The 19769-nt window shown below is 33.2% G+C and overlaps 1 pseudogene across 1 annotated transcript; it reads right to left on the bottom strand.

Moving 5' to 3' along the window:
• Positions 1-2242: 2242 nt before the first annotated feature.
• On the bottom strand, positions 2243-9410 carry LOC143564216 (uncharacterized; annotated as a pseudogene). Its single transcript, XR_013140813.1, has 22 exons — positions 9189-9410; positions 8833-8912; positions 8660-8746; positions 8390-8558; positions 8242-8298; positions 8106-8170; positions 7492-7572; positions 7357-7410; positions 7212-7274; positions 7097-7143; positions 5598-5667; positions 5455-5517; positions 4496-4585; positions 4383-4424; positions 4140-4289; positions 3991-4068; positions 3806-3891; positions 3627-3675; positions 3153-3234; positions 2961-3054; positions 2734-2826; positions 2243-2638 (listed from the first exon to the last, which is right to left on the bottom strand). The product of XR_013140813.1 is annotated as an uncharacterized LOC143564216 (transcript).
• Positions 9411-19769: the final 10359 nt, after the last annotated feature.

The following is a 19769-nucleotide window of genomic DNA, read 5'->3' as shown; positions in this document are numbered from 1 at the left end:
AAATGTGTGTGAAAATGGATGTGATGTATTATGGATAGACGTTAGAAGTCAAGTGTGGATGTTGATTGGTATCAAGATGCCAACTTTTATGTCTTACTCAGTTATCGGTTTACATCAACATCATCAACCTATTCTACCGGTTTATTACGACTTGTATTTAATATGAAGAGACATGAGTAGCTACCTAGCATTCATTCATACCTATAATTCCATAGGGGTCGAGTGAATTCACAAAGGCATCTACATTGGGTGCACAAAACCTTAATAATAGATGTCTTGACATGTATGTATAACTGAGTGAAACAAACTTTGTTAATTATTTATTGAGAATTTGAGATCATCTTGTAAACATATTAAATCAAGTCGATCGAGCTCAAGATAGCTTGACTAGTAACTTACACAAAATATATCATAGTTGCGCTAGCTTGTTTTATATAATACTTGTGCTATATAACACTTTTACCATTTGTGTCGTACGTACAGACATACTTACATGAATACATGGTTGTTTTAGAGAGTGATAATTAAAATTCATCACCATTATTAAAGTTGGTATACTAAATTACCATGCACACCCCTAGTTTAGTATATTAAATTATTTTGTTAACTTATGTATAACTGGCTGTCTTTAAAGTAGTATTTCTAATGATTACATGACAAACAAATCTAGCATATACATAAGTTAACAAAACAATTTAATATACTAAATTAGGGGTTTGTATTGATTGGTTTGGGGCGTTTTTCAGACAAATCCATAAGTATAACCAATATGTCAGTTAATGAAGAACCATAAGAATAGCTTATCTGTTATAACAATTTTGGTTAATCGATTTGAATGTTATAATTAGTCGGTTAACCATAGCCAAAACAACGTAAATGAGCCTAAAAGTTTGTTATCAAATATTACAAAATAAAACATGACATGAACCAACAAAATATATAATTCATAATATTAATATAAATATTCAAAAAAAATGCAACATTATATATATATATATGGTTAATATCATTTAAGAACTCATAATTTTGTTGAGAACTTTGAGAACCCTTTATAACCAATTAGATTAGTTTCTTCATTTTCTATTTTTTAATAAAGAAAAGGGTATTATAGTATTTTCAAGTTTTATCGTATATATATATATATACGATATTTTGTTGAGAACTTTGAGAAACATGTAAATTTGAAATATGGTGACCGGCAGCTATCGTTTGATGCAACTCCTATAATCCATGTTCGGATGCACCGCCCCAATTCGATGAGGTTTCGCTTGCCTCACATCCCGTGCATTAACCCGCATGTTGATTGTTCGGATATGTTTGAGTTTGATGATGAGGTAAGTGATCGGTACTCGTGTTGTGAAGCAAGAAAGAGTTTCTTGATTGGTTATGGTGAGGGATATGATGATGATGATGATGATGATGATGAAATTTGTGAAGAACAAGAGATGGAAATTGATGTGAAGGCTGAAGAGTTTATAGCTAACTTCTATGAGCAGCTTAAGCTTCAAAGGCAAATTAACACAAGAAGAAGTGACTAATGGCATTGTAACTTTTTAGGCTTCACAATTTTGGCAGTTTGTTGTATCTTACTTGAATTCTTTTATTTTTCGAAAATACTTTTTTCACAAGGGGCGTTCGGGATTAATGTAAATACCGTAAGCTTCAACCGAGATTTAATAAAAGACTTGAGACATCACATATAATGTTACATTGAGCTTGTTCTAGTTACGAAATGAAATGAATATGTATTTCTTCATGATAAAACAATACATATAGAGAGAGAGAGATAAACTTAACTTTGATACAAAACTCTAACGGGCTTAACCATAAAGTACATCTAATGCAGTACTGTTTTAGAAGTAAGACGATTAGACGAATATTCAAACAGGTGCATTATTCATCAAACAAAGATGACGATATGGCCTTAGTCAAGAAGTCGATTAACACATTGAGAGAGCTTAATGGAACACGAAGGGCGTGAAACTCACCCATTGTTACTTTTTACCCGAACAAAATGTCAATCTCAATAGTATCAGGTTAGTGCATGCATATATGCCACTGTCACAAGAGACAATGGGGACACATAATTAAGAACAATGAGGTTAAAGTAGATTCCATATCCAACATGTCTCGATAATAGCATTAGCAGTTCCAAGATACTCATTCTCAACACTGAAGTGAGATAACAGCTTGATGCATAGATTGACCAAGATAACAAGTTACCATCAAAGAACACCTGAATAGACTGAGAGCATAAGTGGATGATACCTATAGTTGAATCTCATGATGTAAGGTACCAATAATTTAGCGGATAATACACTTGAAGATCATTAACGGTACCAATCATGTATACTATGAAAGAGCCTTAGGCATGCAATGTAGCCTTACCGTCAACCCATGGCCGTTAATCTCCAATTCAAAGTCAATAAAATTTAGAAACTTAAAATGTTTCAAAAAGCACACATCGATCTAAAACAATTCTTTAAACACAAATAGCTAAAGTTCACAAACTACAAAATCAAAAGTTTTTGTTGATCAACTTCACACATTGTCGTACGGTTCCATGTGTCCATACTGACTGTATCCATGCAGGTTCCCGCACCTAAATTTAAAGATTCCCCCCTAATCCACAAAAAGCCTGATATCAGCAAAACACGTTTTATATGCATGGTGTCAGTTTAGGTTCTTGTCGTGTAAGAAATTAACAATTGTTACTGGTGTCAAAATTAGTACCTGACATTAAAAGAGTTTGGTAAAACTAAGCAGATCCATTCTGATGTGTTTTCACATATGCTTCCAACTTCCCTGTTGCTGCTAATATAAGACCTGCACTCAAATATACCTTCAGTTAAACCACAATGCTTCATAGATTTATATTAAACACAAAAACACGAGACTTAAAAAGAGATATAACAAAGAAATACAAAAAACTCAAGTGAAAACAGAAATAATTGCTTCACCTAAAAACAAAGCTGAAGGCTTTCCAGGCCTCGATTTGTACTCGGGATGGAACTGTACCCCTACATAGAATGGATGACTTGGAAGTTCTAAAATCTGAATAACACAAGAAGATAAAATTAACATATTTCAATAACAATAATATTATTTATTGAGAATTACAATTTTATTAAGTGTCTTATCATAAAACAAACCTCCATTCGTTGACCACTTTCATCCCTCCCCACGAATCTTAAGCCAGTTTTTTTCTAAATCTCCAACAACCTCAGGATTCACCTTCATGACAATGTAATACTCAATAAACATGTGACTGTAATATAAATAAGCAATCAACCACAATACCATATTTCTTTATAATAAGAAGAGTTAATTACATGGATGGTCCTTGTGGTTAACCTATATTGCAGGTTAAGTCCCTACCTTTGATAAAAATACACTGATAGTCCTTATTGTTCACTAGCAATTAACACGGATGGTCTGAGTGAATGTCAATAAAGTTTTTGATATTGAAAAAAATACCCTTAAGTAAAAAAAGGGTATTTTGGTCAATAACTAGAAAGTTAACAGACAACCTTTCCAGAGACCATCAGTGTTACCAGCTAGTACACAATAAGGACCATCAGTGTACACAGGTAAGGACCATCGTGTAGTTAATTCTAATAACTAACCTCATAACGATGTCGATGTCGCTCATCCACATACTCTGGATTGTGATACCTAACAAAAAAAAATGAACACAATAACCAAACATAAGATTCCCAATATATTATTAACTTAGAACACTTATAGAGCCAAAAGCGGTGTTTATGAATTTAAGTAGTTAGAAACTTAAGATATAAAATTATACAGTTTTGCAGTGATGCAATCCGGTGTCTGCAATAAGGTTCTTCGAGAGCCAAGTCTCATTGTGTTTCCCATGTGTGTTCTTGAACCCTGAAAGTAAATGCGTAAGAACAGAAGATTGATAATACCCTATTTACATCTCAAAACAAAAGCTTGTGTAAATATAAGAAAACATAAATAATTAAATACCTCAGGCATGAATATTACAACAGGATTGGGTGCATGCTCATCAAATTCGGTACTATTTGCCCCTTTCCAGCCCAAGATCTAGATAAATTGGTTAAATTAATAATATATATCATTATTAAGAGTAATATACATGTAAAGAAACAACTTACAGATCTAGCCATCTCAATAACAGATATCTGCATGCCTAAACAAATGCCAAGATAAGGAACTTTATTCTCTCAGGCATACTTGGCAGCTAGTATCATTCCCTTCACACCACGATCTCCAAATCCACCAGGAACCAAAACACATGCTGAATTCTGAACATAATAATATTTAGTTTCACAAAACTAGTAACTTACTTTGAAACATCATAATATGCATACCACAACAAATAAACTCAAATATATCACGTTACCCTTAGTCTCCCAGGCCTTTATATGAGCTTCGGGTGTCTGCAAAAGAATAATTAGTTAAGATGTTAATACTTGGATTAATATGAATTAAAATGATAAAAGCTCTATACCAATTGGGCACTTTCATCTTCAAGATCAGAGGCTGCAATCCATTCAATTGAGGGTTTTAACGACAATGCAGTGCAGGCATGAAGAAGGGACTGCATTTCAAAAGCATAATTTTCATATATGTTAGTTGTAGCAATGAAAGTGTCGTGTTAATTTAACAGACCAAAATAAAAGATGTTTTTTAGGATGGGAATAATCGCCAATAGTGATACCATGTACTCAGGCATAAACCTTGTATGCTACTTATATAAATAATAAGGAATAGTAAATCTCAAATTCAGCATTGGCACCAAGCCACCAAATATGAATTACACAGCTCAAAAACCTCACAGCTCGGCTAGCTCAAAGTCGGCTTGTTTGTAAACGAGCCGAGCCCGAGCTGAGGTAAGCTCAGCTCGTTGGCTCATTTAGCTCGATGGTTTGTTTAAATTAAAGGAAATAATGTAAAATATACGAATCATAACCCAAATTTAAATGCATATAAATCATAAAATATTAAATAGTTTGTAATGAAGATTTAGGAATTATAAAAAGATATTTTGAGATAAGATATGATTGAGTACTATCGCTCTTTTTTTTTAAATTAAGACTCTCGGACTCACGGAATTATGCCATGTGGCGTAACTAGCTACTTATGTATTAGGGGTATAGATATGTCTGCGAAAATAAAATAATTTTTTTAGAAAAATAAATGAGCTGGCTCGAGCTTTTTACAAGCCGAACTCAAGCTCAACATTTCAACTTGTTAAGATAAATGATCCGGGCCCAGCCCAAGCCCAAGCCCAGCCTGGCTCGGGTCGGCCCGTTTACGGCCCTGATTACACATCGCTGTGAGAATTTTAAAGAAAACCAAACCAAATAAAGACACATCCTAAGCTCAATTAGCATTTAAGATTTCATCATAATATTCTTATTTTAAAACCGCGCATGGAGTAAAAACACGCCAATCAAGTAACTATACCTTAACAACAGACAAATAAGAGTCTGTTAGGCCAACATATTTCCCAACCATTGCAATCTTGACCTGCATACAGTAATCTTACTTCAGTCACTAAATGAAACTATATAAAGGGTAGAAAATGTTTAGGATGAAAAAAATCGTACATGATCGGTTAGGTTGTCAAACGTTTCAGCCCTTGTAGTCCACTCTAGTAAATTTGGAGGTTTGGCTACACTGAAACACAATATCATCAGATTTCCCGCAGCCCGTAAATGATCAAAATTTAATCTTTTTAATGAAAATGTATTCTACCAAGATTCAATGACAGGGCTGTAAACGAACCAAACTGAATGAGACCTTGCTCATGTTCGTTCGCTAAGCATTTATCGGACACATATAACCAAACAGAACTTGTTCGTGTTCGTTCATTTAAGAGATGATTTTGTCCGTGTCCGTTTGTCTACATTCGTTAATTTCCATAAATGAACACAAACGACATAAATGAAAACAAACATATTAATTTGAAAATTGACAATCAAAATACTTAAACTCAGACATCAATCAATCAATCATACCCAGTAAAATCCCACCGACAGCAGAGCTATAGGTAGGGTCTGGGGAGGGTGGGATGTAGGCACACCGTACCTCTATCCAAAGGAATAAAGAGGTGGCTTCCAGAGAGACCCTCGGCTCTAAGAACATGTGTATGAAGCAAAAAAAGGAAATCAAAGTTTAACAGTTATATAAAAAACTACTACTAATTATAATAATATTAATAAAAAGGTCACAGTTTAACCGCAATATAAAAGCTAATAATAATAATAATAATAAAATATGTAAGGGAAATACCATTATGGTATGTGACCTAAATAAGTTAAGTCTAAGCCCTAAGTATTCAATTCTCTCTAAAAATCCTTAACTTTAATTCTACTTCTCCACGAATTCCTATCCTCAACCATGTCCTCGGAGAGGTTTAGGTCTATCAAATCATGCCTAATCCTCTCATCCCAAGTCAATTTCGGTCGTCCTCTACCCCTCCTCCCCTCTATAGTAATGTTTTCTACGGATCTAACAGGATTCGTCGTCTGTCTTCTCTTTACATGTCCAAACCATCTCAATCTCCACTCTCTTATCTTGTCTGCTATGTTCGCCACCCCTAATCTCTCGCGAAGCACAACGTTTCTTATTCTGTCTAGCCTTGTGTGCCCACACATCCAACGTAGCATTCTCATTTCTGCTACATCCATCTTCCGCACTTGTGCCTTCTTGATGGCCCAACAATCTGTTCCATATAGCATTGCAGGTCTAAACTCAGACATAATCACCCAAAATTAATATAAAGTTAAGTACTTGACATAACAAACTAAAATTAAAAAATATAAAATATAAGAACCCTTTAATGACCAAACACAAACAAAAGAACACGAATGGGCATTAATGAACGTTAACGAACGAACATAAACCAATGTTAATGAACGAACACATTACCGAACATTCACAAACACAAATGAACGAACACGACCTCAGTCCGTGTTCGTTCCATTAATTAATCTTACAAAATTCCTTGTTCATTTACAAACTTTCGGTTCGTTTACAACCTATGCAAAATAATAACATATTCCGATCCCTAATCGGTGAATATAATGTAAATATAAAAGCTCACCGGTCTAGTGCTAGCTGTTTCAGGATCGCCTCATGAGCATTTTGGTTCTGAAACAAAATCAATAAAATTTCAGAAATAACATGAAAGATTAAATAAATTGTTATAGTTTACGTACCCGGAGTACAAGAGGAACGTGCCATATGTTTGGAACATCATGAATATTGAGAATGTTAGCAACCTGTTTACAAAATAAATCAAAAAACAAAGAAACATAAAAAACAACATAAGATCACAAAATGGTGAATCCAAGATAAACTTACAGGCACATGGCAAAATTGTGAGAGTTTCTGCTTTGTGTTTTCCAACAATGGCTGCAAGGTAACCATGACAGTTATTTAATACTTAATTATTTATAATAACCATGAGATAAATGAGCCAAAAGAACAACATAACTGGGCAGACCGACATGCTAAAAAGTGAGGTGTTAGGCCTAACGCTCGCAGTTCCCAAACACTGTGTTGTGTAGGTTTTGTTTTCTGAAATAACAAGCATCAAAGGGTTTAAGCGTATGAATATAACATTTTCCCATTTCCTCAAACAACAAAACCAGGGATGTGCATGGGTTCGTCTGTGTCGGTTTTGACTTTTGAGCTCAAACCAAACCAAAACCCAAAAATTTATTTTTTGGCTTTTTAGAAACTGTTTGGTTTCTAATTTTCAAAGTGGGTTCGATTTGATTTCAGTTTTACCATTTGCGCTTGAATATCTTGGGCGGAAAAGAACCCAAAATAATGAATCTGGCCTTGAAACTTTGGGCCTAATTTATTTTATTAACTGGATTTTACATGCTGGGGCCTAAAACTTTTGGGCTACACAATTTATTAATTTCTTATAATATACTTAAAATCAGTTTTTTTTTCTCTTCGTTCGGTTTGGATCTAAAAAAATTTAATTGTGTTTTTCGGTTCGGTTGCGTTGGTTATTAAGATTATGATTCGATTATTTTGGTTTCATGCACGCCCCTAATCAAAATTAAGCTAAATCCAACATGGAAGCGCGGTATTATTACCTGTTCACCAACAACACCAAGCACAGGTACAAGACTAACATGAATAAGACAGAAATTATCTGGTCCTGTAAAAAATAACAAAAAACAAACATAAGCACAATACATACAACAATCATAATAACAATAATGAACATACCTTTTGAAAAAAATAACTGTCGCAAAGCCTCTATGAAGGGCATAGACTCAATGTCACCTAAAGAGGATTACAAATGTTATAACGATATTACCATTCATCAAACTTTAAAACAATACAGAACTTAGAAGTAAGTTTCATAATGAAATACCAACTGTCCCTCCTAATTCTATCACACACACATCAGCCGGGCCCGCTTCGCCATCAACAGGAATAACAGAAACCGACTCGATCCAGTCCTTAATTGCATCAGTTATGTGTGGAACCACCTGCACGGTTTTTCCACGATAATCCCCTTTTCGTTCCTTCTCAAGAACCGACTAAATATGAGCAAAAAAATCAGTTAATCACTATCTTTGCTAGACAAACACAATTATACATTTATATAATTATATCAACCATGAAACATTATATTTGGCACCTGATAGATCTTTCCGGCTGTGATGTTGTTATCTCTAGTAAGTCTGACATCTAAGAACCGTTCATAGTTGCCGAGATCTAGATCAACCTATCAAGATTGTAAAGATATATGAATCATTTATTAATGTAAAATATAGTAATTTAATATTATGTTTAAAGACAAGTAAAAATAACCTTTCCACCATCATCAAGAACAAAAACCTCTCCATGTTCAAATGGAGACATAGTACCAGCATCAGTGTTCAAGTATGGATCTGCAACCACATAAATAAACCCCCTTAATAATAATAATAATAATAATAATAATAATAATAATTACAAATTGATATTCAATTTCCACTTGTAAGCATCTAAATTCATAACAGATCAATTACGAATTGCAACATGCATGACTGCAAGTATTACATGAAACATGATATCAATTTGTTTGTTGTCTCTAAAATTAAAGGGATCAAACAACAGCAAAGTTAGGGACCTAATTGATGATAATAGTACTAACACTAACGAAGGGTTATGTAAAACAAACAAACCGATTTTGATACAGGTGACACGTAGGCCACAGGCCTTGAGGACGACGCCAATGCTACTGGCGGTGACGCCTTTACCGAGACCGCTAACCACACCGCCGGTGATCAAGACGTACTTCATTTCTGTTCTGTGTGTTGGGTGGGTGTCTGCCAAGTGTTTGTGAAAATGTCCCAGTGAAAGATAGTGGAGGTTGGAGTGGAGGTGTGAATTAATTGAGTTGAGAAGAATGTAATGTTAATGTAAAAGGAATTGCAGAGGTCTAAAGGGGCTCATGCCCGGGATTATTTTGACTGCAGTGTTCTTGGCAACGGATGTTGGCGGTTGAATACTGAGCGTCCTTAAATACCGGCTTATTATTCCCCTTTTCTCTCCAGATGAATTATACCCCATTTGTAAAAAAGCTTGTTTGGATAAATTCGGTGAGCATACCCTCCACTGTAAGGAATTGTCGGGATTCAGGTATCGTCGTGACTGGGTTAGAGATGTGTTATGGGATGTGCTTAGACGTGCCGGGATCTCAGTCAATAAAGAGGCACCTGTTAACTTTTTGAATGATCCGCGTGAGGGAAGATCTACCCTGCGTCATGCGGATGTTCTTGTGTTTGGCTGGACAGGGGGTAAGCATGCATGTGTTGACCTCACTGGGGTGTCCCCGTTGGTGGGGCTGAGAGACAGTGGCTTCGTACCGGGACAGGCGGTTTTGAGAGCGGAGTCTATGAAGGTTGCTAAGCATGAGACATCGTGTTTGGAGAATCAGCACGTGTTCATTCCATTTGCCTTCGACCCTTTTGGATCCCTAGCTCCCGAGGCGGTTCGCTTCTTGGAGCGGGTGCAGAAGGTGGTCCACAGTGACTCGCAGAGCCCGAGGAACCAAGGATTTATATTTAGTAGAATAGGCTTTGTGATTCAAAAGGGGATAGCGGCGCAGCTTGTTGCTCGTTTACCCATTATCCAGCTGTAGTTCGGTTTGTGTTATATATAAAAGGATCAATATTTTCGCTAAGCTAAACTTGTGTTTCTACTATACAATTTTAGATTAAAAAAATAAAAATAAGAAGAGTAAATTGTTTTGTCATCGTAGTTTGGCAAATAATGCGATTTAGTTAAAAATGTTTATTTTTTTCAATGGATCATTCATTTTTCCAAATTTTGCCAATTACATCTAAATCAATAACCCATTAAATTTAATTGTTAAGTTAAGGGTATACATGTCTTTTTACTCTTTTTTTATTATAATACTTATTTAAGTATAATTTCGGTTTCCGTCCCTGTGGTTTGTCCAAATATGCTGTTTTAGTCAAATAGTTTTAAGTTTACCCATTATCCAGATGTAGTTCGGTTTGTGTTATATATAAAATGATCAATATTTTCACTAAGCTAAACTTGTGTTTCTACCATACAATTTTAGATTAAAAAAATAAAAATAAGAAGAGTAAATTGTTTTGTCATCGTAGTTTGGCAAATAATGCGATTTAGTTAAAAATGTTTATTTTTTTCAATGGATCATTCATTTTTCCAAATTTTGCCAATTACATCTAAATCAATAACCCATTAAATTTAATTGTTAAGTTAAGGGTATAGATGTCTTTTTACTCTTTTTTTATTATAATACTTATTTAAGTATAATTTCGGTTTCCGTCCCTGTGGTTTGTCCAAATCTGCTGTTTTAGTCAAATAGTTTTTAGTTTACCCATTATCCAGATGTAGTTCGGTTTGTGTTATATTTAAAATGATCAATATTTTCACTAAGCTAAACTTGTGTTTCTACTATACAATTTTAGATTAAAAAAATAAAAATAAGAAGAGTAAATTGTTTTGTCATCGTAGTTTGGCAAATAATGCGATTTAGTTAAAAATGTTTATTTTTTTCAATGGATCATTCATTTTTCCAAATTTTGCCAATTACATTTAAATCAATAACCCATTAAATTTAATTGTTAAGTTAAGGGTATACATGTCTTTTTACTCTTTTTTTATTATAATACTTATTTAAGTATAATTTCGGTTTCCGTCCCTGTGGTTTGTCCAAATCTGCTGTTTTAGTCAAATAGTTTTTAGTTTGCAATTTTTATACCTATCAAATTTGTGATTTTCGTCCTTGCGGTTTCATTTCACTTTAAACCCGGATTTATTAACTCCGTTAAGTCTAGTCGTTAACCCATTTGCGTGCCCCTCAAGTGACGAACAATTTTGTCGTTTTTCTCCGTATATAAACCTCAGTCCTAATTCGCAAGCCCCCTCACGTGAGGGATTGTGGTGTATTTGAAAAAAAAGGACAAAAATGCCCCTCACGTGAAGGGCACACTGACGGGTTTAAACGACCAGGCTTAACGAGATTATTGAGTTCGGGTTTAATTGCAAGTGAAACGAAACCATATGGAAGAAAATTGCAAATTTGAAACTACTAGACTAAACCGGAGATTTGGATAAACCACATGGACGAAAAGCGCATTTCACTTAAATAAGTATTATAATAAAGAAATAGTGAAAATGCATGTCTACTCCTGACTTAACGATTAAATTTTACGGGGGTAGTAATTTAGATGTAATTGGCAATAATTAGGAAACATGGATGATCCATATACAAAAAATAAACATTTTAGATTCAATTCGTATTATTTGTCAAATCACAAGGACAAAAATACCCTTTACTCAAATAAGAAACATGTTAGTAAATTTTACATGTAAAAGAATTATTAAAATAATATTTTAGCAGGTAAAACCCCTATTTTTATACTTTTGTAGAGCTTGTACGTGTAAACAAATTTAAAAGTCATATTAATTAGAAAAAATATAAGGAGTTAAACTATTTTTCCTAAAATGTGTTTGTTTTTATTAGAACACCTTTAACATGTATTAATATACAAAAGCCTAAAAAATAAGAAAAAATAAACTTTTTCCATGTAAAATGAGTTTTTATTAGGTTCTTACATATAAAATTGATGGTTTTCCCGTTTCTCACTTTTTTGTGTTTGCCAAATGAGTCTCGCTCTATTATATATATATATATATATTTCGTGAATGAACATGTTATGGGAAAACTCACAAAGATATTATTGAAGCGTTAGCATACATTCTTCTAGTAATAGTTGTTGATGCAAATAAGAAAATTTTGTTATAGCTATTTAGGTATTCACTGAGTTGAGCATAGTAAAACAAAGAAAAACTGAATGATTTTATTGGAGTTGTTAATTTGAAAATTCCCATAATAGCTAATCATAGGTTCCTAAATAGGATTAAATTATGTTTGTAGGGGTTGTGGTTTTGGTACTAACATTTTAGAAATTACATCATTATAAAAAAGGTTGTAAAGTTGAGTGGTTTTTGTGAGACTGAAGTTGACACAATAAGAAACAACTATGATAGTATAAGATCATTAGACCATTGAATTTGTTGGTTATATATACGATAATGTTTAAGAAATGGGACAAATGTAATTCATATTAACGAATATCCACCAACCTGCACACTCTTGTATTTGAAGTCACTAGGATGTCCCACATGGACCAAAGGTTTTTTTTTTATCTAGGTTTGGTGTTTTCTGAAAGGTTAATGCATTTCTAACCATTATAGTTATATGAAATTCATTGTGAAATTGATGATTATGTTGTGTTCAACTTACACCAAAAGTATGTTTCATATTTTCATAAAATGTATTCAATATAAATGTGATAGTACAAAAGAAATTCTTAGTTCCGATAAAAAAAATTAAGTTGATATAGTTTGTAGGTCTTGATGATGTTTACCGATATGCAAGATAATATATTATTACCAGAGATCAGATGCCTTTATAATTTTGTGAGTATTTTAAAGAATTACATATATGGATCCATATTCAAAACAAATATTAAGAAACTGCCTACGTGAATAAAACCTTTGAAAGCAAAACGAAATTTCCTAAAAGCCTTCATCATAAGTTGATGCATTATAATAAAACTGATCACCCTATTCAAATATGTTTTTAGTTAATTGATGCAAACTCTAGAATAATAAAAAATTGTTCTAAAACAGGTTTATAATATTGAGTGAAAAGAAAGCGTAGACAAATCTATCATAATTTATTGAAGTTAAAGATCAAAGAAGACTAAGTGAAAAAAATAAAATAAAAAACAGAGTTAGAAACCGAACTAAGTAATTAAGACGCAATGCCATACCAAATCAATAAATAATAACAATACTAATGAAGAGTTTTGGAAAACAAACCGATTTTGATTGAGGTGACACAAAGTCCACAAGCCTTAAGAACGACGCCTATGCTACTGGCGGTAACACCCTTGCCGAGACCGCTTACCGTCCCTCCTGTCAACAAGATGTACTTCATTTTTCTGTTGATTTTATCGAATGTTTGGGAAAGTACCAAGCCCGGTAAAGATATTGAACAAACTAGAGGGGAGACAAACATCGACAATATAGTTGGACTACTTTAGTCGTATATTATTTATACATGTAGTGCTAATAATATTATATGATATAATCAGCACAACGCACACGATATAATATATGATATAATCTAAAATGATCTAATACAACATGATGTAGCATGTTATGATATGATACGATATGATACAATAACATAACATAATTTAATATGATTTAATACAACGTGATGACGTCTATTCGAGCCACTAAAACTCTATTTTGTGAAAGGGATCGAGAAGGAGTATAGGCAGACCCAAACTAACCTAAGATAAGCGGATTGGGAATGATCTATTGAAGTTGAACCTTTCCGAGGGCATTGTCAATGATAGGTCTGCGTGAAGACGTAAGAGTAGGTAAAGACTTCTATAGGCTCGTACCATTTTGTCATAGAGTTTGTTTCTTCCCATATGATTTTTTAAAAATATTGTTTATATGTATACTTGTCTACCATTCATATGTTGTTTGTAGCTTATTAATGTTATTTTTATTTTTTATTTTTTTGGTATTGATCTTATAATTCTTTTGTGTATTATGTTATTTTTTGTTTTTAAAATACTTTTAGGTCCATGCATGATTTTCAAAGAGTTCGAGGTCTATCTGAAAGCCACATTTGTATCCATTTGATTGATAGAGGAATGATTAGGCTACATCCCACGCTTCCTAAACAATACTAATAGTTTTGTTATGGATGAAATTCTATCGTGTATGATTGTTGTTGATATGGCACGATACGTTATAATGTAATATTATAAGGTTTGAATTCACGATCTCATATATCACACTATAACTGTCTTACCACCTCATCAAAGTATGAATGACATAATTAATATTCCTTAAGAAATGATTACATTAGAAAAACACTTATCATCATTCTATACCATTTAATTTTTTGTTTTCTTCTCTATCTCTCGTATTAAATGATGATATTAAAAGAATACGATATTTTTTTATATTTATTATAAATTTATTTATGGATACTTATTATTTACTTATGAATAGTTATTATATCATTATCCAATTAAACAAACCTTTTTTTTAACTTAAAAGCTTGTATATGAATCTCACTTATCAAGTTCAAAATTATTTTCGTTAAAATATTTTAGAAAAGGTAATGATAATGATAGTTTTTATTAGTGATTTCTAAAGATTTCAAATACTTAATGTGTTTTTTTTTTTAATTTTTGAAAGGCCAACTAAAAAAAACAGAAACTAGAAGAACCAGACAAGAACACCCACCATAACAACAACAAAAACCACCAAAATTAACACCTACACCAGGAGCAAACTAAACAAGGAAAAAAAACTCCTTCGGATTACAAAGAAAGTTAGTTTGAGTGATAAAATTACAATACATCAAATAATGAAAAAATAGGTGGTATTACAAAAATCCAAGTTTTAGTTCTTATTAAATAATAACCAATTTAAGTTACGGGAAATTACCAAATAAGCGTTTATGAAAACGTTTTTCAGGTTTTAAGTGTCATTTGCAAGAAATTCTCAAAATAGGTATTATAATATAGTCGTGACGAGTAGTTTGTATAACCAATTAAAATCTGACACGTGTCTTTAAACAACCATAACGAGCAGATTTACTAATTATTTACTCGTTACGACTAAATAAGTTTTATCCATCGTAATCAACGCTCACGAGTAATTCATAAGTTCTTTAGTCGCGATGAGTAGATTGTAAGGTTAAACTAGTCGCGACGAGTTAACTACTAATAAACTACTCGTGTAGGGAATATAAACCAGGTAAACTAGTCGCTGCGACTAAATGACTTATGAATTTCTTGTGGGCGTTGATTACGAGACATGAAACTTATTTAGTCGTGACGAGTAAATGACTAGTGAACCTGCTCGTTACAGTTAGTTTAAGGGCACGTGGCAAATTTTAACTGGTTCTACAAACTACTCGTGTGTAATCATAAACTACTCGTCACGACTAGTTTATAATACATATCTTGAGAATTTCTTGCAAATGATACCTAAAACCTGAAAAACGTTTTCATAAATGCTTACTTTGAGAATTTTCCCTTTAAGTTAACCATGCTTATCATGATCTAAAGGAATAAGCACACTTAGTTTGATGATTAACCTTAATTATCATATCAATAAGAAATAGTTAATACTTAATTACCCATATGAAAAGAACCGTTTAAAATTGAACTTAACATTTATTTAACCCGTTTATAGATTCTAATAGTATTATCTATCTATAATATATATAAACGAAAACCAAAAAATCCTAAGTGTCGCGATGTGGTCGCTTCCCCATTTTTTGGAGTCACCAGATTTTCTTGATTTTAAAATGGTGACTTCTCGTTAAATTAACCCGGTTTTGACCCGTTTAAGGTTTAAATTTCGCTGGTCATAATTCTTATGAAACCCAGATGCACTTAAACGGGTAAACGGGTCAGAACACCTCCTTAACCCATTTCCTTTCTATGTTCTCTCTGGTACCGAACCCTTCCTCTCATCCACCCTCTTGTCCACTTCTTTCTTAATCACCACCCATCACCCCAAATTCACAAAACCCTAAACCTCAATTCCGGCCAAAACTGCTACCCTCATCAATTTGGTGATAATCGAAACTGTGTTACGGATCCGATGGCCACCAGATTGCTAGATTTTTGAATGGTGAACTCTCTAATTTCTACTCTTTCTCAACCGTTCAATTAATTGATTGATTCACTGCTTCAGTTGATCAATATTTGCTTCAATTCTATGGCGATCAGTTAGGGTTATCAATTTTGAAACTCATCTAATCACTTAGCAATCCAAAGGCTGGCGGTCATCTTCACTAATGGCTGATGTAAACTGCAATTGCTACAGCCTCTCACAATTGCAAAAGCAGGTGCGTTTGAGAACCAAACCCAACCAACTAAGATATCAAAAAATAAATTGTCTGCATTTTATGGAACTGATCAGCTTTTTAAGTAGGTATGTTGGTTTTTTTATCATCCATTGTCACGTTCGTTGGTGTCAAGAATATGTATTTTTTACATACACTGCTAGAAAACTGAGATTTTCTAAAACTCATTTTTCTGGTTGTTTGTGATTGTGGACGGATTTTAAAGATTAGATTCATATAAGATTTTGTCTTAGGCATTGTCGATAAGCTAGACACTGTCAGTGATTCGTTATTGGCATCCATAAAGAAAGTAGTTTATGTAACAAATAACCCAATATTTATAAAACCGTATATCACAATACCTTCTCCACGTTCCCACACCACCGTCCTCTACCCACCGCCCTAGCTAATCTCTCATCCGATTTGGAATTTGGTTCTGATTCAGAAGTTTCCTCGACCCTAATCAATGGGCAAGATCTCACCAACGGTTTCGAGTTGGATTAGAGCAACGTCTTCTCGCTTGATCCTCCGAGGTTTCTGAATTTCCTTCAATGTCAAACGTATCCATGTTATGATATAATGAAACTAATATGTTTCTAGATTTGGTAACCTAATTTTGCTTTTGCTATGCAAATTTCATATTCTGATATAAAGAAACTAATATGTTTTTGTGAAAGTATGATTGAAACTCACTTACTAGAAACCGGTACTATTGCTTGGAGATCATGATACTGCACGATCAATGATAATGTTGTAAATTCTCTGGCACTACAGATGATTCTTCTGAAATTTTGGAATGCAAACCAGTAATGTTTTTTTCCTGGTTGTTTTGTTTGTAACGAGATGGGTCTGTAAGGTAACATGTCATAGGGTCTGAAAGCATCTAGACTTTTGTAACGGGTCAAACTGAATGAAACATTTTGTTGTTAACGACTTATATTGCAGTTTGGATTAAAGGATCATATTGCATATAAGTTAACGACCCGGGTTAGTAATGCCACTATCAGGTCTGCTATGAAGAATAATAATATATTACCTTTTTATTTATTATTCTGCATTTAATTAAAACTTTGACCCTTTAGGCGCCAAGATAGCTCAACACTAGGCAACATTCATGTCTGCCAAAATGGTCAAACAACTTGCCATTTTAAAGTTGCTATTGATTTGTTTTATTACAATCACGATTACTAACTTCATTAATGAGGCGATTTACTTAAAACATCAAAGTTGTAATTGATTTGTTTTTCAGGCTGGAGCTGTTGGACTCATATTGCAAGCTTCGTTGCATGCTATGTTATTTGTATTTTAAAGATCTGCACAACCATGAATTTGCAGCACAGAAATAATCACAAGGAAGGAATTACAGGGCTTGGCAAGCTAAGTAACATATGCTAGCCTTTTTGTTGTTCTGCCTTTTAGATTTGACAACATAATATTTTTAATATTATTTTATTTTTCATATTGAGGCCTAATTTTATAGACAGTGGTTTACCCGAACTGCAGTTGTCATCATTGGGTCTAAACAAGTCATGTTAAAAAAAATGTTAGATTGATTCCAATCAGAATGGGTTCAGGTCATAACAGTTAACACCATATTGGTTTGATGTAAAATTAGTTCGGGTTATAACAAGGGTTTTAAAAGTACATAAATTTTGGTTCAACTTAAAACAAGTTCGGGTTAAAACACATTATTTTAAAAAATACACTAATAATGATTATGTTGTTTATATATTAAAAACACTCGATGGGAGACTTCTCCGTTTCGCCCGATTTTTCTGTTCGCCTTTATTTTTGTTTGAGCTGTTAGTGATAAATATAACCCAAATAGATCCACTCATAAGTAAATGGGTTAGCGATAACTTCTGTTTTACGGGTGGAATTGGTCAGGTTAGATTGATCCGTAACACTTACCGTCCAAAACTGTTAAAACCTCAAACCCGAATGTAGTTATTATCCATCTTTGTTCCAATTGTTAATCTTTTTATATTATTGTTGAATAAAGGCTCAATCCTGAAGTCATTTGGTGGATCTTGAATATGCACATGATAATTTGAACCAAAAATGCATGAAGACATGTCAATCTCTTGCTAATCAAGGTACGTTACTTCCAATTTTGGTTCATCGTTGCCACTTACACGTACCCGCAGCTGTTGGTGTGATAGCTCTTTTAGTAACTTATCATTACTTACAGATGGTTATACCTAAAAAGACAATTATATTACATTACATTTTAAACTTCAAATTACGAGTCCTCTATACTTATAGTCACCCATTATACTTTATTTATTTTTTAAAATAAAGTTTGTTTAATGCTGCTTTTGATATATATATATATATATATCCCAGAGCATATCCCCTGTATTCGAATACTTCTTTTTTGTTCAACAAGTTTCTGTTTCACGGTCTAATATTGGATATGTGTGTGTGTGTGTGTATATATAGAACACGAACGTGTTCATTTTCTTATTGAACGAACATGAACAAGAAAACCGGTTCATATAACTGTTCGTGTTTGTGTTCGGTTAAAGTGAAATGAATGAACACGATAATGCCATTGTTCGTGTTCGTTCGGTTCGTTTGTAAGCCTACAAAATCCTTTTGACTGCCTCATTTTTTTGTTTTACTCAACAAAAATAAGGAAATTGTAGTATGTTCGGGTCATTTTAGAAATGCAGAATTTTGGTCCGGGTTACCAATTAGGATTGTAAAGCTTATTGTGCTAAAAGTTTGAGTTTGTTTGATCCCTGACTAAGGTAGGTATATGTTATTCAATGGAATATTGTAGCTGATCATATGCACCATTGAAAACAATGCATTTTTATTACCTGTCGTGCAGTAAGTTTTATTTTGTTCTTATTTACTTTTAGATAGATTATTTATATTTTATACTCACTCAGCCTTATGTGAATCTATTGAAGTCTTTAACAAATATGGTGTATCATATGTTTTTTCTTTTTTGTGTAATGATCTTCAAAGTAGTGTAAGACTAATTTCTAAGATAAGTAATTTATAAATTATAAAGTAAGCACTAGAATTTAACCTGTATCGCATTTTGTTAGCAAATATACATATTTGTAAATTGGCATTAGTTGTTTCACACCTGTGGTTTAGTCGGTTTGATATTTTTCAAGTCTGGTTCATAATTTATGAGTTGACAAATTGGTGGTGGTTTGAAATTTAAAATCGGCACTTAACTTTATTAAAGAGTAGTTTCTAAGTGCATAACCAATTGGACTTGTATTATAGAACTTACATCATACAGGTTGGCCGTTGGCCATCATGTGAAAATGGACTTGGGTTGAAATAGATCAAT

This window comes from Bidens hawaiensis, unplaced genomic scaffold, assembly GCF_021521415.1.
Source record: "Bidens hawaiensis isolate Kalapana, Puna unplaced genomic scaffold, B.hawaiensis_p1.1 tig00021834_1, whole genome shotgun sequence".
NCBI lineage: Eukaryota > Viridiplantae > Streptophyta > Magnoliopsida > Asterales > Asteraceae > Bidens > Bidens hawaiensis.
Note: the sequence above shows the minus strand (reverse complement) of the source record. Positions and strands in the feature narration are given on the sequence as shown.